Here is a 20,835-nt window from a genome sequence, read left to right as displayed (position 1 = left end):
AGGGTGGAGGGTGAACATTTCTTGGACCTCAGAAACTGAGGGATGCAGCGCCGATATGTCCTCCAAGGGCCTAGAGGACCTGGTGCCCAATCATGCCTGGTGTTTTTCAGCTTACCCGACCAATCTGGTTGCAAGGCGGATTTTAACAGTACTGCTGAAAAGGGACTCCCAGACAGCCCTGAGGCCATCATTTGCATAGGCCCTCCCCTTCTCTTTCTCTTGCTTCCCACAAAGCAACGCATCGCTGGCAGCAGTATAGATTTGGGGGTTGTGAAGAATAATGACAGGGAGGCTGAAGAAGGGAAAGAAAAGTCCCAGAAGTCCTGCAGGCTTCCTTGCTAAATGCAGCTGGCCATAGAGTGCACCTTCATTACTGCGAGGTAAATACATTAAAAATGTTGAGGAGAGACAAATTGAAAAATAGATATTAGGAGGAAAGCACTGGAACCTGCTTTATTATTTCAATTAGTCTTGAAAACATAGAACATTTCTCTCCTGAAAGCTGGTAAAAATATGGAACGCTTCACGAATTTGCGTGTCATCCTTGCGCAGGGGCCATGCTAATCTTCTCTGTATCGTTCCAATTTTAGTATATGTGCCGCCGAAGCGAGCACACTTCATTGATGAACCTACAATGTTTATAAACTCTCTAAATCTACGGTCTCTAGACATAGGGTGGCCTGGCAGAGATGCTCGTATGGCCAGTAAGCATTCAAATCTGAGCCAATGGGCAAAAATGCATGAAGAGTAACAATCCATTATTCTTCACTGCATTTGTGGTCCAAGACTTCACCAATTGGAAGTATGTAGATTATGCCAGGGTTGCAAAGGCTCATGGTTCAGGCTACTGACAAGGAACATTGTGACATCATGCTGCCTGTGGAACAGTGATATTAAAGGTGAGACAGCTGCACAGTAGGTTAGGTGAAGGGCTCTGAGAGGTGAAAGGCAGCATGCTTGGGTCCCTGGACAAGGTGAGCCTATGACAAGGTGTCTGAATTTTCGCCTGTATTGTAATATTAAACACTTTATTGTTGTACCCGCCTGCTGATTAAGGAGTCCTCAAGATCAGCTCCACACAGACGTGGAACTGATGATGTTAATGCAGAATATTTAAGAAACTGAGGCTGATCTAAAACATTTCCTTGGACCTAGGACCATTTCCCCTGACTTTTAGGTCCTTCGTCCTCCTAAAGTCCTTTGTATAAGTTAGGAACACCTGACAGAACAGAATTTCAGGAGGTCAGGTGGGTTTACTTGTGTCTTCTGGTTGTGAGCAGTAAACGTGGCTAAAAAGGTTGATGGAATGGTGTTTTAAAACACACACACACACACACACACACAACTTCTGGTCCTCTTAAGGACAAAAGTATGGGTAATCCTACATGGGGCCAGTGGCGCAATGGATAACGCGTCTGACTACGGATCAGAAGATTGTAGGTTCGACTCCTATCTGGCTCGAAAGGGTCATAGGTCCCTGTTTTATGGTATTCCTGTGGAATTCTTATTTACCTCAGACTTGTTGTAGGTTCAATATTCTCGAGCAGGACTCATCCAGCAGTCGTTCCATGGTAGGGCTGCAGTAATAGGACCACGGCTAGTTAAAAGTTTCCCATTTGCTGCTGGATTCTATGTGAAGGCCGTCATGTGGTGTGCTGCTTTTGTATTTCAACATGGGTCTCTGAGTCTCTAAACTAGGAAAAAATCTTGTTGAGAAAAGTGTGTGTGAGAGGGTCTGTGGGTGCAGGCAGGTGTGTGCACTTGAGTGCTGACCCATTTACATGTGTGAGAGGGACAAGCAAATTGCCTGTGGGATGTAGGCCTACAACTGGAACCAAGCAGCCAGGCAGAACCACAGGTAAGGAGAGAGGAAGGCAGTTCATTATTAGAGCGGGATCATGAGCATCTTGCCCTGCTCCCTTCTGCCCCGATCGGCCACGATCGGCCAAGACCTCTCTATTAGGGTGGAGGGTGAACATTTCTTGGACCTCAGAAACTGAGGGATGCAGCGCCGATATGTCCTCCAAGGGCCTAGAGGACCTGGTGCCCAATCATGCCTGGTGTTTTTCAGCTTACCCGACCAATCTGGTTGCAAGGCGGATTTTAACAGTACTGCTGAAAAGGGACTCCCAGACAGCCCTGAGGCCATCATTTGCATAGGCCCTCCCCTTCTCTTTCTCTTGCTTCCCACAAAGCAACGCATCGCTGGCAGCAGTATAGATTTGGGGGTTGTGAAGAATAATGACAGGGAGGCTGAAGAAGGGAAAGAAAAGTCCCAGAAGTCCTGCAGGCTTCCTTGCTAAATGCAGCTGGCCATAGAGTGCACCTTCATTACTGCGAGGTAAATACATTAAAAATGTTGAGGAGAGACAAATTGAAAAATAGATATTAGGAGGAAAGCACTGGAACCTGCTTTATTATTTCAATTAGTCTTGAAAACATAGAACATTTCTCTCCTGAAAGCTGGTAAAAATATGGAACGCTTCACGAATTTGCGTGTCATCCTTGCGCAGGGGCCATGCTAATCTTCTCTGTATCGTTCCAATTTTAGTATATGTGCCGCCGAAGCGAGCACACTTCATTGATGAACCTACAATGTTTATAAACTCTCTAAATCTACGGTCTCTAGACATAGGGTGGCCTGGCAGAGATGCTCGTATGGCCAGTAAGCATTCAAATCTGAGCCAATGGGCAAAAATGCATGAAGAGTAACAATCCATTATTCTTCACTGCATTTGTGGTCCAAGACTTCACCAATTGGAAGTATGTAGATTATGCCAGGGTTGCAAAGGCTCATGGTTCAGGCTACTGACAAGGAACATTGTGACATCATGCTGCCTGTGGAACAGTGATATTAAAGGTGAGACAGCTGCACAGTAGGTTAGGTGAAGGGCTCTGAGAGGTGAAAGGCAGCATGCTTGGGTCCCTGGACAAGGTGAGCCTATGACAAGGTGTCTGAATTTTCGCCTGTATTGTAATATTAAACACTTTATTGTTGTACCCGCCTGCTGATTAAGGAGTCCTCAAGATCAGCTCCACACAGACGTGGAACTGATGATGTTAATGCAGAATATTTAAGAAACTGAGGCTGATCTAAAACATTTCCTTGGACCTAGGACCATTTCCCCTGACTTTTAGGTCCTTCGTCCTCCTAAAGTCCTTTGTATAAGTTAGGAACACCTGACAGAACAGAATTTCAGGAGGTCAGGTGGGTTTACTTGTGTCTTCTGGTTGTGAGCAGTAAACGTGGCTAAAAAGGTTGATGGAATGGTGTTTTAAAACACACACACACACACACACACACAACTTCTGGTCCTCTTAAGGACAAAAGTATGGGTAATCCTACATGGGGCCAGTGGCGCAATGGATAACGCGTCTGACTACGGATCAGAAGATTGTAGGTTCGACTCCTATCTGGCTCGAAAGGGTCATAGGTCCCTGTTTTATGGTATTCCTGTGGAATTCTTATTTACCTCAGACTTGTTGTAGGTTCAATATTCTCGAGCAGGACTCATCCAGCAGTCGTTCCATGGTAGGGCTGCAGTAATAGGACCACGGCTAGTTAAAAGTTTCCCATTTGCTGCTGGATTCTATGTGAAGGCCGTCATGTGGTGTGCTGCTTTTGTATTTCAACATGGGTCTCTGAGTCTCTAAACTAGGAAAAAATCTTGTTGAGAAAAGTGTGTGTGAGAGGGTCTGTGGGTGCAGGCAGGTGTGTGCACTTGAGTGCTGACCCATTTACATGTGTGAGAGGGACAAGCAAATTGCCTGTGGGATGTAGGCCTACAACTGGAACCAAGCAGCCAGGCAGAACCACAGGTAAGGAGAGAGGAAGGCAGTTCATTATTAGAGCAGGATCATGAGCATCTTGCCCTGCTCCCTTCTGCCCCGATCGGCCACGATCGGCCAAGACCTCTCTATTAGGGTGGAGGGTGAACATTTCTTGGACCTCAGAAACTGAGGGATGCAGCGCCAATATGTCCTCCAAGGGCCTAGAGGACCTGGTGCCCAATCATGCCTGGTGTTTTTCAGCTTACCCGACCAATCTGGTTGCAAGGCGGATTTTAACAGTACTGCTGAAAAGGGACTCCCAGACAGCCCTGAGGCCATCATTTGCATAGGCCCTCCCCTTCTCTTTCTCTTGCTTCCCACAAAGCAACGCATCGCTGGCAGCAGTATAGATTTGGGGGTTGTGAAGAATAATGACAGGGAGGCTGAAGAAGGGAAAGAAAAGTCCCAGAAGTCCTGCAGGCTTCCTTGCTAAATGCAGCTGGCCATAGAGTGCACCTTCATTACTGCGAGGTAAATACATTAAAAATGTTGAGGAGAGACAAATTGAAAAATAGATATTAGGAGGAAAGCACTGGAACCTGCTTTATTATTTCAATTAGTCTTGAAAACATAGAACATTTCTCTTCTGAAAGCTGGTAAAAATATGGAACGCTTCACGAATTTGCGTGTCATCCTTGCGCAGGGGCCATGCTAATCTTCTCTGTATCGTTCCAATTTTAGTATATGTGCCGCCGAAGCGAGCACACTTCATTGATGAACCTACAATGTTTATAAACTCTCTAAATCTACGGTCTCTAGACATAGGGTGGCCTGGCAGAGATGCTCGTATGGCCAGTAAGCATTCAAATCTGAGCCAATGGGCAAAAATGCATGAAGAGTAACAATCCATTATTCTTCACTGCATTTGTGGTCCAAGACTTCACCAATTGGAAGTATGTAGATTATGCCAGGGTTGCAAAGGCTCATGGTTCAGGCTACTGACAAGGAACATTGTGACATCATGCTGCCTGTGGAACAGTGATATTAAAGGTGAGACAGCTGCACAGTAGGTTAGGTGAAGGGCTCTGAGAGGTGAAAGGCAGCATGCTTGGGTCCCTGGACAAGGTGAGCCTATGACAAGGTGTCTGAATTTTCGCCTGTATTGTAATATTAAACACTTTATTGTTGTACCCGCCTGCTGATTAAGGAGTCCTCAAGATCAGCTCCACACAGACGTGGAACTGATGATGTTAATGCAGAATATTTAAGAAACTGAGGCTGATCTAAAACATTTCCTTGGACCTAGGACCATTTCCCCTGACTTTTAGGTCCTTCGTCCTCCTAAAGTCCTTTGTATAAGTTAGGAACACCTGACAGAACAGAATTTCAGGAGGTCAGGTGGGTTTACTTGTGTCTTCTGGTTGTGAGCAGTAAACGTGGCTAAAAAGGTTGATGGAATGGTGTTTTAAAACACACACACACACACACAACTTCTGGTCCTCTTAAGGACAAAAGTATGGGTAATCCTACATGGGGCCAGTGGCGCAATGGATAACGCGTCTGACTACGGATCAGAAGATTGTAGGTTCGACTCCTATCTGGCTCGAAAGGGTCATAGGTCCCTGTTTTATGGTATTCCTGTGGAATTCTTATTTACCTCAGACTTGTTGTAGGTTCAATATTCTCGAGCAGGACTCATCCAGCAGTCGTTCCATGGTAGGGCTGCAGTAATAGGACCACGGCTAGTTAAAAGTTTCCCATTTGCTGCTGGATTCTATGTGAAGGCCGTCATGTGGTGTGCTGCTTTTGTATTTCAACATGGGTCTCTGAGTCTCTAAACTAGGAAAAAATCTTGTTGAGAAAAGTGTGTGTGAGAGGGTCTGTGGGTGCAGGCAGGTGTGTGCACTTGAGTGCTGACCCATTTACATGTGTGAGAGGGACAAGCAAATTGCCTGTGGGATGTAGGCCTACAACTGGAACCAAGCAGCCAGGCAGAACCACAGGTAAGGAGAGAGGAAGGCAGTTCATTATTAGAGCAGGATCATGAGCATCTTGCCCTGCTCCCTTCTGCCCCGATCGGCCACGATCGGCCAAGACCTCTCTATTAGGGTGGAGGGTGAACATTTCTTGGACCTCAGAAACTGAGGGATGCAGCGCCGATATGTCCTCCAAGGGCCTAGAGGACCTGGTGCCCAATCATGCCTGGTGTTTTTCAGCTTACCCGACCAATCTGGTTGCAAGGCGGATTTTAACAGTACTGCTGAAAAGGGACTCCCAGACAGCCCTGAGGCCATCATTTGCATAGGCCCTCCCCTTCTCTTTCTCTTGCTTCCCACAAAGCAACGCATCGCTGGCAGCAGTATAGATTTGGGGGTTGTGAAGAATAATGACAGGGAGGCTGAAGAAGGGAAAGAAAAGTCCCAGAAGTCCTGCAGGCTTCCTTGCTAAATGCAGCTGGCCATAGAGTGCACCTTCATTACTGCGAGGTAAATACATTAAAAATGTTGAGGAGAGACAAATTGAAAAATAGATATTAGGAGGAAAGCACTGGAACCTGCTTTATTATTTCAATTAGTCTTGAAAACATAGAACATTTCTCTCCTGAAAGCTGGTAAAAATATGGAACGCTTCACGAATTTGCGTGTCATCCTTGCGCAGGGGCCATGCTAATCTTCTCTGTATCGTTCCAATTTTAGTATATGTGCCGCCGAAGCGAGCACACTTCATTGATGAACCTACAATGTTTATAAACTCTCTAAATCTACGGTCTCTAGACATAGGGTGGCCTGGCAGAGATGCTCGTATGGCCAGTAAGCATTCAAATCTGAGCCAATGGGCAAAAATGCATGAAGAGTAACAATCCATTATTCTTCACTGCATTTGTGGTCCAAGACTTCACCAATTGGAAGTATGTAGATTATGCCAGGGTTGCAAAGGCTCATGGTTCAGGCTACTGACAAGGAACATTGTGACATCATGCTGCCTGTGGAACAGTGATATTAAAGGTGAGACAGCTGCACAGTAGGTTAGGTGAAGGGCTCTGAGAGGTGAAAGGCAGCATGCTTGGGTCCCTGGACAAGGTGAGCCTATGACAAGGTGTCTGAATTTTCGCCTGTATTGTAATATTAAACACTTTATTGTTGTACCCGCCTGCTGATTAAGGAGTCCTCAAGATCAGCTCCACACAGACGTGGAACTGATGATGTTAATGCAGAATATTTAAGAAACTGAGGCTGATCTAAAACATTTCCTTGGACCTAGGACCATTTCCCCTGACTTTTAGGTCCTTCGTCCTCCTAAAGTCCTTTGTATAAGTTAGGAACACCTGACAGAACAGAATTTCAGGAGGTCAGGTGGGTTTACTTGTGTCTTCTGGTTGTGAGCAGTAAACGTGGCTAAAAAGGTTGATGGAATGGTGTTTTAAAACACACACACACACACACACACAACTTCTGGTCCTCTTAAGGACAAAAGTATGGGTAATCCTACATGGGGCCAGTGGCGCAATGGATAACGCGTCTGACTACGGATCAGAAGATTGTAGGTTCGACTCCTATCTGGCTCGAAAGGGTCATAGGTCCCTGTTTTATGGTATTCCTGTGGAATTCTTATTTACCTCAGACTTGTTGTAGGTTCAATATTCTCGAGCAGGACTCATCCAGCAGTCGTTCCATGGTAGGGCTGCAGTAATAGGACCACGGCTAGTTAAAAGTTTCCCATTTGCTGCTGGATTCTATGTGAAGGCCGTCATGTGGTGTGCTGCTTTTGTATTTCAACATGGGTCTCTGAGTCTCTAAACTAGGAAAAAATCTTGTTGAGAAAAGTGTGTGTGAGAGGGTCTGTGGGTGCAGGCAGGTGTGTGCACTTGAGTGCTGACCCATTTACATGTGTGAGAGGGACAAGCAAATTGCCTGTGGGATGTAGGCCTACAACTGGAACCAAGCAGCCAGGCAGAACCACAGGTAAGGAGAGAGGAAGGCAGTTCATTATTAGAGCAGGATCATGAGCATCTTGCCCTGCTCCCTTCTGCCCCGATCGGCCACGATCGGCCAAGACCTCTCTATTAGGGTGGAGGGTGAACATTTCTTGGACCTCAGAAACTGAGGGATGCAGCGCCAATATGTCCTCCAAGGGCCTAGAGGACCTGGTGCCCAATCATGCCTGGTGTTTTTCAGCTTACCCGACCAATCTGGTTGCAAGGCGGATTTTAACAGTACTGCTGAAAAGGGACTCCCAGACAGCCCTGAGGCCATCATTTGCATAGGCCCTCCCCTTCTCTTTCTCTTGCTTCCCACAAAGCAACGCATCGCTGGCAGCAGTATAGATTTGGGGGTTGTGAAGAATAATGACAGGGAGGCTGAAGAAGGGAAAGAAAAGTCCCAGAAGTCCTGCAGGCTTCCTTGCTAAATGCAGCTGGCCATAGAGTGCACCTTCATTACTGCGAGGTAAATACATTAAAAATGTTGAGGAGAGACAAATTGAAAAATAGATATTAGGAGGAAAGCACTGGAACCTGCTTTATTATTTCAATTAGTCTTGAAAACATAGAACATTTCTCTCCTGAAAGCTGGTAAAAATATGGAACGCTTCACGAATTTGCGTGTCATCCTTGCGCAGGGGCCATGCTAATCTTCTCTGTATCGTTCCAATTTTAGTATATGTGCCGCCGAAGCGAGCACACTTCATTGATGAACCTACAATGTTTATAAACTCTCTAAATCTACGGTCTCTAGACATAGGGTGGCCTGGCAGAGATGCTCGTATGGCCAGTAAGCATTCAAATCTGAGCCAATGGGCAAAAATGCATGAAGAGTAACAATCCATTATTCTTCACTGCATTTGTGGTCCAAGACTTCACCAATTGGAAGTATGTAGATTATGCCAGGGTTGCAAAGGCTCATGGTTCAGGCTACTGACAAGGAACATTGTGACATCATGCTGCCTGTGGAACAGTGATATTAAAGGTGAGACAGCTGCACAGTAGGTTAGGTGAAGGGCTCTGAGAGGTGAAAGGCAGCATGCTTGGGTCCCTGGACAAGGTGAGCCTATGACAAGGTGTCTGAATTTTCGCCTGTATTGTAATATTAAACACTTTATTGTTGTACCCGCCTGCTGATTAAGGAGTCCTCAAGATCAGCTCCACACAGACGTGGAACTGATGATGTTAATGCAGAATATTTAAGAAACTGAGGCTGATCTAAAACATTTCCTTGGACCTAGGACCATTTCCCCTGACTTTTAGGTCCTTCGTCCTCCTAAAGTCCTTTGTATAAGTTAGGAACACCTGACAGAACAGAATTTCAGGAGGTCAGGTGGGTTTACTTGTGTCTTCTGGTTGTGAGCAGTAAACGTGGCTAAAAAGGTTGATGGAATGGTGTTTTAAAACACACACACACACACACACACAACTTCTGGTCCTCTTAAGGACAAAAGTATGGGTAATCCTACATGGGGCCAGTGGCGCAATGGATAACGCGTCTGACTACGGATCAGAAGATTGTAGGTTCGACTCCTATCTGGCTCGAAAGGGTCATAGGTCCCTGTTTTATGGTATTCCTGTGGAATTCTTATTTACCTCAGACTTGTTGTAGGTTCAATATTCTCGAGCAGGACTCATCCAGCAGTCGTTCCATGGTAGGGCTGCAGTAATAGGACCACGGCTAGTTAAAAGTTTCCCATTTGCTGCTGGATTCTATGTGAAGGCCGTCATGTGGTGTGCTGCTTTTGTATTTCAACATGGGTCTCTGAGTCTCTAAACTAGGAAAAAATCTTGTTGAGAAAAGTGTGTGTGAGAGGGTCTGTGGGTGCAGGCAGGTGTGTGCACTTGAGTGCTGACCCATTTACATGTGTGAGAGGGACAAGCAAATTGCCTGTGGGATGTAGGCCTACAACTGGAACCAAGCAGCCAGGCAGAACCACAGGTAAGGAGAGAGGAAGGCAGTTCATTATTAGAGCAGGATCATGAGCATCTTGCCCTGCTCCCTTCTGCCCCGATCGGCCACGATCGGCCAAGACCTCTCTATTAGGGTGGAGGGTGAACATTTCTTGGACCTCAGAAACTGAGGGATGCAGCGCCAATATGTCCTCCAAGGGCCTAGAGGACCTGGTGCCCAATCATGCCTGGTGTTTTTCAGCTTACCCGACCAATCTGGTTGCAAGGCGGATTTTAACAGTACTGCTGAAAAGGGACTCCCAGACAGCCCTGAGGCCATCATTTGCATAGGCCCTCCCCTTCTCTTTCTCTTGCTTCCCACAAAGCAACGCATCGCTGGCAGCAGTATAGATTTGGGGGTTGTGAAGAATAATGACAGGGAGGCTGAAGAAGGGAAAGAAAAGTCCCAGAAGTCCTGCAGGCTTCCTTGCTAAATGCAGCTGGCCATAGAGTGCACCTTCATTACTGCGAGGTAAATACATTAAAAATGTTGAGGAGAGACAAATTGAAAAATAGATATTAGGAGGAAAGCACTGGAACCTGCTTTATTATTTCAATTAGTCTTGAAAACATAGAACATTTCTCTCCTGAAAGCTGGTAAAAATATGGAACGCTTCACGAATTTGCGTGTCATCCTTGCGCAGGGGCCATGCTAATCTTCTCTGTATCGTTCCAATTTTAGTATATGTGCCGCCGAAGCGAGCACACTTCATTGATGAACCTACAATGTTTATAAACTCTCTAAATCTACGGTCTCTAGACATAGGGTGGCCTGGCAGAGATGCTCGTATGGCCAGTAAGCATTCAAATCTGAGCCAATGGGCAAAAATGCATGAAGAGTAACAATCCATTATTCTTCACTGCATTTGTGGTCCAAGACTTCACCAATTGGAAGTATGTAGATTATGCCAGGGTTGCAAAGGCTCATGGTTCAGGCTACTGACAAGGAACATTGTGACATCATGCTGCCTGTGGAACAGTGATATTAAAGGTGAGACAGCTGCACAGTAGGTTAGGTGAAGGGCTCTGAGAGGTGAAAGGCAGCATGCATGGGTCCCTGGACAAGGTGAGCCTATGACAAGGTGTCTGAATTTTCGCCTGTATTGTAATATTAAACACTTTATTGTTGTACCCGCCTGCTGATTAAGGAGTCCTCAAGATCAGCTCCACACAGACGTGGAACTGATGATGTTAATGCAGAATATTTAAGAAACTGAGGCTGATCTAAAACATTTCCTTGGACCTAGGACCATTTCCCCTGACTTTTAGGTCCTTCGTCCTCCTAAAGTCCTTTGTATAAGTTAGGAACACCTGACAGAACAGAATTTCAGGAGGTCAGGTGGGTTTACTTGTGTCTTCTGGTTGTGAGCAGTAAACGTGGCTAAAAAGGTTGATGGAATGGTGTTTTAAAACACACACACACACACACAACTTCTGGTCCTCTTAAGGACAAAAGTATGGGTAATCCTACATGGGGCCAGTGGCGCAATGGATAACGCGTCTGACTACGGATCAGAAGATTGTAGGTTCGACTCCTATCTGGCTCGAAAGGGTCATAGGTCCCTGTTTTATGGTATTCCTGTGGAATTCTTATTTACCTCAGACTTGTTGTAGGTTCAATATTCTCGAGCAGGACTCATCCAGCAGTCGTTCCATGGTAGGGCTGCAGTAATAGGACCACGGCTAGTTAAAAGTTTCCCATTTGCTGCTGGATTCTATGTGAAGGCCGTCATGTGGTGTGCTGCTTTTGTATTTCAACATGGGTCTCTGAGTCTCTAAACTAGGAAAAAATCTTGTTGAGAAAAGTGTGTGTGAGAGGGTCTGTGGGTGCAGGCAGGTGTGTGCACTTGAGTGCTGACCCATTTACATGTGTGAGAGGGACAAGCAAATTGCCTGTGGGATGTAGGCCTACAACTGGAACCAAGCAGCCAGGCAGAACCACAGGTAAGGAGAGAGGAAGGCAGTTCATTATTAGAGCAGGATCATGAGCATCTTGCCCTGCTCCCTTCTGCCCCGATCGGCCACGATCGGCCAAGACCTCTCTATTAGGGTGGAGGGTGAACATTTCTTGGACCTCAGAAACTGAGGGATGCAGCGCCGATATGTCCTCCAAGGGCCTAGAGGACCTGGTGCCCAATCATGCCTGGTGTTTTTCAGCTTACCCGACCAATCTGGTTGCAAGGCGGATTTTAACAGTACTGCTGAAAAGGGACTCCCAGACAGCCCTGAGGCCATCATTTGCATAGGCCCTCCCCTTCTCTTTCTCTTGCTTCCCACAAAGCAACGCATCGCTGGCAGCAGTATAGATTTGGGGGTTGTGAAGAATAATGACAGGGAGGCTGAAGAAGGGAAAGAAAAGTCCCAGAAGTCCTGCAGGCTTCCTTGCTAAATGCAGCTGGCCATAGAGTGCACCTTCATTACTGCGAGGTAAATACATTAAAAATGTTGAGGAGAGACAAATTGAAAAATAGATATTAGGAGGAAAGCACTGGAACCTGCTTTATTATTTCAATTAGTCTTGAAAACATAGAACATTTCTCTCCTGAAAGCTGGTAAAAATATGGAACGCTTCACGAATTTGCGTGTCATCCTTGCGCAGGGGCCATGCTAATCTTCTCTGTATCGTTCCAATTTTAGTATATGTGCCGCCGAAGCGAGCACACTTCATTGATGAACCTACAATGTTTATAAACTCTCTAAATCTACGGTCTCTAGACATAGGGTGGCCTGGCAGAGATGCTCGTATGGCCAGTAAGCATTCAAATCTGAGCCAATGGGCAAAAATGCATGAAGAGTAACAATCCATTATTCTTCACTGCATTTGTGGTCCAAGACTTCACCAATTGGAAGTATGTAGATTATGCCAGGGTTGCAAAGGCTCATGGTTCAGGCTACTGACAAGGAACATTGTGACATCATGCTGCCTGTGGAACAGTGATATTAAAGGTGAGACAGCTGCACAGTAGGTTAGGTGAAGGGCTCTGAGAGGTGAAAGGCAGCATGCTTGGGTCCCTGGACAAGGTGAGCCTATGACAAGGTGTCTGAATTTTCGCCTGTATTGTAATATTAAACACTTTATTGTTGTACCCGCCTGCTGATTAAGGAGTCCTCAAGATCAGCTCCACACAGACGTGGAACTGATGATGTTAATGCAGAATATTTAAGAAACTGAGGCTGATCTAAAACATTTCCTTGGACCTAGGACCATTTCCCCTGACTTTTAGGTCCTTCGTCCTCCTAAAGTCCTTTGTATAAGTTAGGAACACCTGACAGAACAGAATTTCAGGAGGTCAGGTGGGTTTACTTGTGTCTTCTGGTTGTGAGCAGTAAACGTGGCTAAAAAGGTTGATGGAATGGTGTTTTAAAACACACACACACACACACACACACAACTTCTGGTCCTCTTAAGGACAAAAGTATGGGTAATCCTACATGGGGCCAGTGGCGCAATGGATAACGCGTCTGACTACGGATCAGAAGATTGTAGGTTCGACTCCTATCTGGCTCGAAAGGGTCATAGGTCCCTGTTTTATGGTATTCCTGTGGAATTCTTATTTACCTCAGACTTGTTGTAGGTTCAATATTCTCGAGCAGGACTCATCCAGCAGTCGTTCCATGGTAGGGCTGCAGTAATAGGACCACGGCTAGTTAAAAGTTTCCCATTTGCTGCTGGATTCTATGTGAAGGCCGTCATGTGGTGTGCTGCTTTTGTATTTCAACATGGGTCTCTGAGTCTCTAAACTAGGAAAAAATCTTGTTGAGAAAAGTGTGTGTGAGAGGGTCTGTGGGTGCAGGCAGGTGTGTGCACTTGAGTGCTGACCCATTTACATGTGTGAGAGGGACAAGCAAATTGCCTGTGGGATGTAGGCCTACAACTGGAACCAAGCAGCCAGGCAGAACCACAGGTAAGGAGAGAGGAAGGCAGTTCATTATTAGAGCAGGATCATGAGCATCTTGCCCTGCTCCCTTCTGCCCCGATCGGCCACGATCGGCCAAGACCTCTCTATTAGGGTGGAGGGTGAACATTTCTTGGACCTCAGAAACTGAGGGATGCAGCGCCGATATGTCCTCCAAGGGCCTAGAGGACCTGGTGCCCAATCATGCCTGGTGTTTTTCAGCTTACCCGACCAATCTGGTTGCAAGGCGGATTTTAACAGTACTGCTGAAAAGGGACTCCCAGACAGCCCTGAGGCCATCATTTGCATAGGCCCTCCCCTTCTCTTTCTCTTGCTTCCCACAAAGCAACGCATCGCTGGCAGCAGTATAGATTTGGGGGTTGTGAAGAATAATGACAGGGAGGCTGAAGAAGGGAAAGAAAAGTCCCAGAAGTCCTGCAGGCTTCCTTGCTAAATGCAGCTGGCCATAGAGTGCACCTTCATTACTGCGAGGTAAATACATTAAAAATGTTGAGGAGAGACAAATTGAAAAATAGATATTAGGAGGAAAGCACTGGAACCTGCTTTATTATTTCAATTAGTCTTGAAAACATAGAACATTTCTCTCCTGAAAGCTGGTAAAAATATGGAACGCTTCACGAATTTGCGTGTCATCCTTGCGCAGGGGCCATGCTAATCTTCTCTGTATCGTTCCAATTTTAGTATATGTGCCGCCGAAGCGAGCACACTTCATTGATGAACCTACAATGTTTATAAACTCTCTAAATCTACGGTCTCTAGACATAGGGTGGCCTGGCAGAGATGCTCGTATGGCCAGTAAGCATTCAAATCTGAGCCAATGGGCAAAAATGCATGAAGAGTAACAATCCATTATTCTTCACTGCATTTGTGGTCCAAGACTTCACCAATTGGAAGTATGTAGATTATGCCAGGGTTGCAAAGGCTCATGGTTCAGGCTACTGACAAGGAACATTGTGACATCATGCTGCCTGTGGAACAGTGATATTAAAGGTGAGACAGCTGCACAGTAGGTTAGGTGAAGGGCTCTGAGAGGTGAAAGGCAGCATGCTTGGGTCCCTGGACAAGGTGAGCCTATGACAAGGTGTCTGAATTTTCGCCTGTATTGTAATATTAAACACTTTATTGTTGTACCCGCCTGCTGATTAAGGAGTCCTCAAGATCAGCTCCACACAGACGTGGAACTGATGATGTTAATGCAGAATATTTAAGAAACTGAGGCTGATCTAAAACATTTCCTTGGACCTAGGACCATTTCCCCTGACTTTTAGGTCCTTCGTCCTCCTAAAGTCCTTTGTATAAGTTAGGAACACCTGACAGAACAGAATTTCAGGAGGTCAGGTGGGTTTACTTGTGTCTTCTGGTTGTGAGCAGTAAACGTGGCTAAAAAGGTTGATGGAATGGTGTTTTAAAACACACACACACACACACACACAACTTCTGGTCCTCTTAAGGACAAAAGTATGGGTAATCCTACATGGGGCCAGTGGCGCAATGGATAACGCGTCTGACTACGGATCAGAAGATTGTAGGTTCGACTCCTATCTGGCTCGAAAGGGTCATAGGTCCCTGTTTTATGGTATTCCTGTGGAATTCTTATTTACCTCAGACTTGTTGTAGGTTCAATATTCTCGAGCAGGACTCATCCAGCAGTCGTTCCATGGTAGGGCTGCAGTAATAGGACCACGGCTAGTTAAAAGTTTCCCATTTGCTGCTGGATTCTATGTGAAGGCCGTCATGTGGTGTGCTGCTTTTGTATTTCAACATGGGTCTCTGAGTCTCTAAACTAGGAAAAAATCTTGTTGAGAAAAGTGTGTGTGAGAGGGTCTGTGGGTGCAGGCAGGTGTGTGCACTTGAGTGCTGACCCATTTACATGTGTGAGAGGGACAAGCAAATTGCCTGTGGGATGTAGGCCTACAACTGGAACCAAGCAGCCAGGCAGAACCACAGGTAAGGAGAGAGGAAGGCAGTTCATTATTAGAGCAGGATCATGAGCATGAGCATCTTGCCCTGCTCCCTTCTGCCCCGTTCGGCCACGATCGGCCAAGACCTCTCTATTAGGGTGGAGGGTGAACATTTCTTGGACCTCAGAAACTGAGGGATGCAGCGCCGATATGTCCTCCAAGGGCCTAGAGGACCTGGTGCCCAATCATGCCTGGTGTTTTTCAGCTTACCCGACCAATCTGGTTGCAAGGCGGATTTTAACAGTACTGCTGAAAAGGGACTCCCAGACAGCCCTGAGGCCATCATTTGCATAGGCCCTCCCCTTCTCTTTCTCTTGCTTCCCACAAAGCAACGCATCGCTGGCAGCAGTATAGATTTGGGGGTTGTGAAGAATAATGACAGGGAGGCTGAAGAAGGGAAAGAAAAGTCCCAGAAGTCCTGCAGGCTTCCTTGCTAAATGCAGCTGGCCATAGAGTGCACCTTCATTACTGCGAGGTAAATACATTAAAAATGTTGAGGAGAGACAAATTGAAAAATAGATATTAGGAGGAAAGCACTGGAACCTGCTTTATTATTTCAATTAGTCTTGAAAACATAGAACATTTCTCTCCTGAAAGCTGGTAAAAATATGGAACGCTTCACGAATTTGCGTGTCATCCTTGCGCAGGGGCCATGCTAATCTTCTCTGTATCGTTCCAATTTTAGTATATGTGCCGCCGAAGCGAGCACACTTCATTGATGAACCTACAATGTTTATAAACTCTCTAAATCTACGGTCTCTAGACATAGGGTGGCCTGGCAGAGATGCTCGTATGGCCAGTAAGCATTCAAATCTGAGCCAATGGGCAAAAATGCATGAAGAGTAACAATCCATTATTCTTCACTGCATTTGTGGTCCAAGACTTCACCAATTGGAAGTATGTAGATTATGCCAGGGTTGCAAAGGCTCATGGTTCAGGCTACTGACAAGGAACATTGTGACATCATGCTGCCTGTGGAACAGTGATATTAAAGGTGAGACAGCTGCACAGTAGGTTAGGTGAAGGGCTCTGAGAGGTGAAAGGCAGCATGCATGGGTCCCTGGACAAGGTGAGCCTATGACAAGGTGTCTGAATTTTCGCCTGTATTGTAATATTAAACACTTTATTGTTGTACCCGCCTGCTGATTAAGGAGTCCTCAAGATCAGCTCCACACAGACGTGGAACTGATGATGTTAATGCAGAATATTTAAGAAACTGAGGCTGATCTAAAACATTTCCTTGGACCTAGGACCATTTCCCCTGACTTTTAGGTCCTTCGTCCTCCTAAAGTCCTTTGTATAAGTTAGGAACACCTGACAGAACAGAATTTCAGGAGGTCAGGTGGGTTTACTTGTGTCTTCTGGTTGTGAGCAGTAAACGTGGCTAAAAAGGTTGATGGAATGGTGTTTTAAAACACACACACACACACACACACACAACTTCTGGTCCTCTTAAGGACAAAAGTATGGGTAATCCTACATGGGGCCAGTGGCGCAATGGATAACGCGTCTGACTACGGATCAGAAGATTGTAGGTTCGACTCCTATCTGGCTCGAAAGGGTCATAGGTCCCTGTTTTATGGTATTCCTGTGGAATTCTTATTTACCTCAGACTTGTTGTAGGTTCAATATTCTCGAGCAGGACTCATCCAGCAGTCGTTCCATGGTAGGGCTGCAGTAATAGGACCACGGCTAGTTAAAAGTTTCCCATTTGCTGCTGGATTCTATGTGAAGGCCGTCATGTGGTGTGCTGCTTTTGTATTTCAACATGGGTCTGTGAGTCTCTAAACTAGGAAAAAATCTTGTTGAGAAAAGTGTGTGTGAGAGGGTCTGTGGGTGCAGGCAGGTGTGTGCACTTGAGTGCTGACCCATTTACATGTGTGAGAGGGACAAGCAAATTGCCTGTGGGATGTAGGCCTACAACTGGAACCAAGCAGCCAGGCAGAACCACAGGTAAGGAGAGAGGAAGGCAGTTCATTATTAGAGCAGGATCATGAGCATCTTGCCCTGCTCCCTTCTGCCCGATCGGCCACGATCGGCCAAGACCTCTCTATTAGGGTGGAGGGTGAACATTTCTTGGACCTCAGAAACTGAGGGATGCAGCGCCGATATGTCCTCCAAGGGCCTAGAGGACCTGGTGCCCAATCATGCCTGGTGTTTTTCAGCTTACCCGACCAATCTGGTTGCAAGGCGGATTTTAACAGTACTGCTGAAAAGGGACTCCCAGACAGCCCTGAGGCCATCATTTGCATAGGCCCTCCCCTTCTCTTTCTCTTGCTTCCCACAAAGCAACGCATCGCTGGCAGCAGTATAGATTTGGGGGTTGTGAAGAATAATGACAGGGAGGCTGAAGAAGGGAAAGAAAAGTCCCAGAAGTCCTGCAGGCTTCCTTGCTAAATGCAGCTGGCCATAGAGTGCACCTTCATTACTGCGAGGTAAATACATTAAAAATGTTGAGGAGAGACAAATTGAAAAATAGATATTAGGAGGAAAGCACTGGAACCTGCTTTATTATTTCAATTAGTCTTGAAAACATAGAACATTTCTCTCCTGAAAGCTGGTAAAAATATGGAACGCTTCACGAATTTGCGTGTCATCCTTGCGCAGGGGCCATGCTAATCTTCTCTGTATCGTTCCAATTTTAGTATATGTGCCGCCGAAGCGAGCACACTTCATTGATGAACCTACAATGTTTATAAACTCTCTAAATCTACGGTCTCTAGACATAGGGTGGCCTGGCAGAGATGCTCGTATGGCCAGTAAGCATTCAAATCTGAGCCAATGGGCAAAAATGCATGAAGAGTAACAATCCATTATTCTTCACTGCATTTGTGGTCCAAGACTTCACCAATTGGAAGTATGTAGATTATGCCAGGGTTGCAAAGGCTCATGGTTCAGGCTACTGACAAGGAACATTGTGACATCATGCTGCCTGTGGAACAGTGATATTAAAGGTGAGACAGCTGCACAGTAGGTTAGGTGAAGGGCTCTGAGAGGTGAAAGGCAGCATGCTTGGGTCCCTGGACAAGGTGAGCCTATGACAAGGTGTCTGAATTTTCGCCTGTATTGTAATATTAAACACTTTATTGTTGTACCCGCCTGCTGATTAAGGAGTCCTCAAGATCAGCTCCACACAGACGTGGAACTGATGATGTTAATGCAGAATATTTAAGAAACTGAGGCTGATCTAAAACATTTCCTTGGACCTAGGACCATTTCCCCTGACTTTTAGGTCCTTCGTCCTCCTAAAGTCCTTTGTATAAGTTAGGAACACCTGACAGAACAGAATTTCAGGAGGTCAGGTGGGTTTACTTGTGTCTTCTGGTTGTGAGCAGTAAACGTGGCTAAAAAGGTTGATGGAATGGTGTTTTAAAACACACACACACACACACACACACAACTTCTGGTCCTCTTAAGGACAAAAGTATGGGTAATCCTACATGGGGCCAGTGGCGCAATGGATAACGCGTCTGACTACGGATCAGAAGATTGTAGGTTCGACTCCTATCTGGCTCGAAAGGGTCATAGGTCCCTGTTTTATGGTATTCCTGTGGAATTCTTATTTACCTCAGACTTGTTGTAGGTTCAATATTCTCGAGCAGGACTCATCCAGCAGTCGTTCCATGGTAGGGCTGCAGTAATAGGACCACGGCTAGTTAAAAGTTTCCCATTTGCTGCTGGATTCTATGTGAAGGCCGTCATGTGGTGTGCTGCTTTTGTATTTCAACATGGGTCTCTGAGTCTCTAAACTAGGAAAAAATCTTGTTGAGAAAAGTGTGTGTGAGAGGGTCTGTGGGTGCAGGCAGGTGTGTGCACTTGAGTGCTGACCCATTTACATGTGTGAGAGGGACAAGCAAATTGCCTGTGGGATGTAGGCCTACAACTGGAACCAAGCAGCCAGGCAGAACCACAGGTAAGGAGAGAGGAAGGCAGTTCATTATTAGAGCAGGATCATGAGCATCTTGCCCTGCTCCCTTCTGCCCCGATCGGCCACGATCGGCCAAGACCTCTCTATTAGGGTGGAGGGTGAACATTTCTTGGACCTCAGAAACTGAGGGATGCAGCGCCGATATGTCCTCCAAGGGCCTAGAGGACCTGGTGCCCAATCATGCCTGGTGTTTTTCAGCTTACCCGACCAATCTGGTTGCAAGGCGGATTTTAACAGTACTGCTGAAAAGGGACTCCCAGACAGCCCTGAGGCCATCATTTGCATAGGCCCTCCCCTTCTCTTTCTCTTGCTTCCCACAAAGCAACGCATCGCTGGCAGCAGTATAGATTTGGGGGTTGTGAAGAATAATGACAGGGAGGCTGAAGAAGGGAAAGAAAAGTCCCAGAAGTCCTGCAGGCTTCCTTGCTAAATGCAGCTGGCCATAGAGTGCACCTTCATTACTGCGAGGTAAATACATTAAAAATGTTGAGGAGAGACAAATTGAAAAATAGATATTAGGAGGAAAGCACTGGAACCTGCTTTATTATTTCAATTAGTCTTGAAAACATAGAACATTTCTCTCCTGAAAGCTGGTAAAAATATGGAACGCTTCACGAATTTGCGTGTCATCCTTGCGCAGGGGCCATGCTAATCTTCTCTGTATCGTTCCAATTTTAGTATATGTGCCGCCGAAGCGAGCACACTTCATTGATGAACCTACAATGTTTATAAACTCTCTAAATCTACGGTCTCTAGACATAGGGTGGCCTGGCAGAGATGCTCGTATGGCCAGTAAGCATTCAAATCTGAGCCAATGGGCAAAAATGCATGAAGAGTAACAATCCATTATTCTTCACTGCATTTGTGGTCCAAGACTTCACCAATTGGAAGTATGTAGATTATGCCAGGGTTGCAAAGGCTCATGGTTCAGGCTACTGACAAGGAACATTGTGACATCATGCTGCCTGTGGAACAGTGATATTAAAGGTGAGACAGCTGCACAGTAGGTTAGGTGAAGGGCTCTGAGAGGTGAAAGGCAGCATGCTTGGGTCCCTGGACAAGGTGAGCCTATGACAAGGTGTCTGAATTTTCGCCTGTATTGTAATATTAAACACTTTATTGTTGTACCCGCCTGCTGATTAAGGAGTCCTCAAGATCAGCTCCACACAGACGTGGAACTGATGATGTTAATGCAGAATATTTAAGAAACTGAGGCTGATCTAAAACATTTCCTTGGACCTAGGACCATTTCCCCTGACTTTTAGGTCCTTCGTCCTCCTAAAGTCCTTTGTATAAGTTAGGAACACCTGACAGAACAGAATTTCA

The 20,835-nt window shown here is 46.0% G+C and overlaps 21 non-coding genes across 21 annotated transcripts; 10 read left to right on the top strand and 11 right to left on the bottom strand.

Annotated features, from left to right (window-relative positions):
* Positions 1-507: 507 nt before the first annotated feature.
* Positions 508-614, bottom strand: LOC146818717 (U6 spliceosomal RNA). The gene has a single exon (XR_014963691.1). It is a non-coding gene; the product is annotated as a U6 spliceosomal RNA (small nuclear RNA).
* Positions 615-1,388: 774 nt separating this feature from the next.
* On the top strand, positions 1,389-1,461 carry TRNAR-ACG (transfer RNA arginine (anticodon ACG)). Its single transcript has one exon. It is a non-coding gene; the product is annotated as a tRNA-Arg (tRNA).
* A 1,007-nt stretch (positions 1,462-2,468) lies between these two features.
* On the bottom strand, positions 2,469-2,575 carry LOC146818715 (U6 spliceosomal RNA). Its single transcript, XR_014963690.1, has one exon. It is a non-coding gene; the product is annotated as a U6 spliceosomal RNA (small nuclear RNA).
* Positions 2,576-3,349: 774 nt separating this feature from the next.
* Positions 3,350-3,422, top strand: TRNAR-ACG (transfer RNA arginine (anticodon ACG)). Its single transcript has one exon. It is a non-coding gene; the product is annotated as a tRNA-Arg (tRNA).
* Positions 3,423-4,429: 1,007 nt separating this feature from the next.
* On the bottom strand, positions 4,430-4,536 carry LOC146818713 (U6 spliceosomal RNA). Its single transcript, XR_014963689.1, has one exon. It is a non-coding gene; the product is annotated as a U6 spliceosomal RNA (small nuclear RNA).
* A 768-nt stretch (positions 4,537-5,304) lies between these two features.
* On the top strand, positions 5,305-5,377 carry TRNAR-ACG (transfer RNA arginine (anticodon ACG)). Its single transcript has one exon. It is a non-coding gene; the product is annotated as a tRNA-Arg (tRNA).
* Positions 5,378-6,384: 1,007 nt separating this feature from the next.
* Positions 6,385-6,491, bottom strand: LOC146818711 (U6 spliceosomal RNA). The gene has a single exon (XR_014963688.1). It is a non-coding gene; the product is annotated as a U6 spliceosomal RNA (small nuclear RNA).
* A 772-nt stretch (positions 6,492-7,263) lies between these two features.
* Positions 7,264-7,336, top strand: TRNAR-ACG (transfer RNA arginine (anticodon ACG)). Its single transcript has one exon. It is a non-coding gene; the product is annotated as a tRNA-Arg (tRNA).
* Positions 7,337-8,343: 1,007 nt separating this feature from the next.
* On the bottom strand, positions 8,344-8,450 carry LOC146818709 (U6 spliceosomal RNA). The gene has a single exon (XR_014963687.1). It is a non-coding gene; the product is annotated as a U6 spliceosomal RNA (small nuclear RNA).
* A 772-nt stretch (positions 8,451-9,222) lies between these two features.
* TRNAR-ACG (transfer RNA arginine (anticodon ACG)) lies at positions 9,223-9,295 on the top strand. Its single transcript has one exon. It is a non-coding gene; the product is annotated as a tRNA-Arg (tRNA).
* Positions 9,296-10,302: 1,007 nt separating this feature from the next.
* On the bottom strand, positions 10,303-10,409 carry LOC146818707 (U6 spliceosomal RNA). Its single transcript, XR_014963686.1, has one exon. It is a non-coding gene; the product is annotated as a U6 spliceosomal RNA (small nuclear RNA).
* Positions 10,410-11,177: 768 nt separating this feature from the next.
* Positions 11,178-11,250, top strand: TRNAR-ACG (transfer RNA arginine (anticodon ACG)). The gene has a single exon. It is a non-coding gene; the product is annotated as a tRNA-Arg (tRNA).
* Positions 11,251-12,257: 1,007 nt separating this feature from the next.
* Positions 12,258-12,364, bottom strand: LOC146818705 (U6 spliceosomal RNA). Its single transcript, XR_014963685.1, has one exon. It is a non-coding gene; the product is annotated as a U6 spliceosomal RNA (small nuclear RNA).
* A 774-nt stretch (positions 12,365-13,138) lies between these two features.
* TRNAR-ACG (transfer RNA arginine (anticodon ACG)) lies at positions 13,139-13,211 on the top strand. Its single transcript has one exon. It is a non-coding gene; the product is annotated as a tRNA-Arg (tRNA).
* A 1,007-nt stretch (positions 13,212-14,218) lies between these two features.
* LOC146818703 (U6 spliceosomal RNA) lies at positions 14,219-14,325 on the bottom strand. Its single transcript, XR_014963684.1, has one exon. It is a non-coding gene; the product is annotated as a U6 spliceosomal RNA (small nuclear RNA).
* Positions 14,326-15,097: 772 nt separating this feature from the next.
* Positions 15,098-15,170, top strand: TRNAR-ACG (transfer RNA arginine (anticodon ACG)). The gene has a single exon. It is a non-coding gene; the product is annotated as a tRNA-Arg (tRNA).
* Positions 15,171-16,183: 1,013 nt separating this feature from the next.
* LOC146818701 (U6 spliceosomal RNA) lies at positions 16,184-16,290 on the bottom strand. The gene has a single exon (XR_014963682.1). It is a non-coding gene; the product is annotated as a U6 spliceosomal RNA (small nuclear RNA).
* A 774-nt stretch (positions 16,291-17,064) lies between these two features.
* On the top strand, positions 17,065-17,137 carry TRNAR-ACG (transfer RNA arginine (anticodon ACG)). The gene has a single exon. It is a non-coding gene; the product is annotated as a tRNA-Arg (tRNA).
* Positions 17,138-18,143: 1,006 nt separating this feature from the next.
* LOC146818699 (U6 spliceosomal RNA) lies at positions 18,144-18,250 on the bottom strand. Its single transcript, XR_014963681.1, has one exon. It is a non-coding gene; the product is annotated as a U6 spliceosomal RNA (small nuclear RNA).
* A 774-nt stretch (positions 18,251-19,024) lies between these two features.
* On the top strand, positions 19,025-19,097 carry TRNAR-ACG (transfer RNA arginine (anticodon ACG)). Its single transcript has one exon. It is a non-coding gene; the product is annotated as a tRNA-Arg (tRNA).
* A 1,007-nt stretch (positions 19,098-20,104) lies between these two features.
* On the bottom strand, positions 20,105-20,211 carry LOC146818697 (U6 spliceosomal RNA). Its single transcript, XR_014963680.1, has one exon. It is a non-coding gene; the product is annotated as a U6 spliceosomal RNA (small nuclear RNA).
* Between the last annotated feature and the right edge of the window lie 624 nt (positions 20,212-20,835).

This window comes from Triturus cristatus, chromosome 6 (assembly GCF_964204655.1).
Source record: "Triturus cristatus chromosome 6, aTriCri1.1, whole genome shotgun sequence".
Lineage (NCBI taxonomy): Eukaryota > Metazoa > Chordata > Amphibia > Caudata > Salamandridae > Triturus > Triturus cristatus.
The sequence above is the reverse complement of the archived record's forward strand: the minus strand, read 5'-3'. Positions and strand labels throughout refer to the sequence as shown.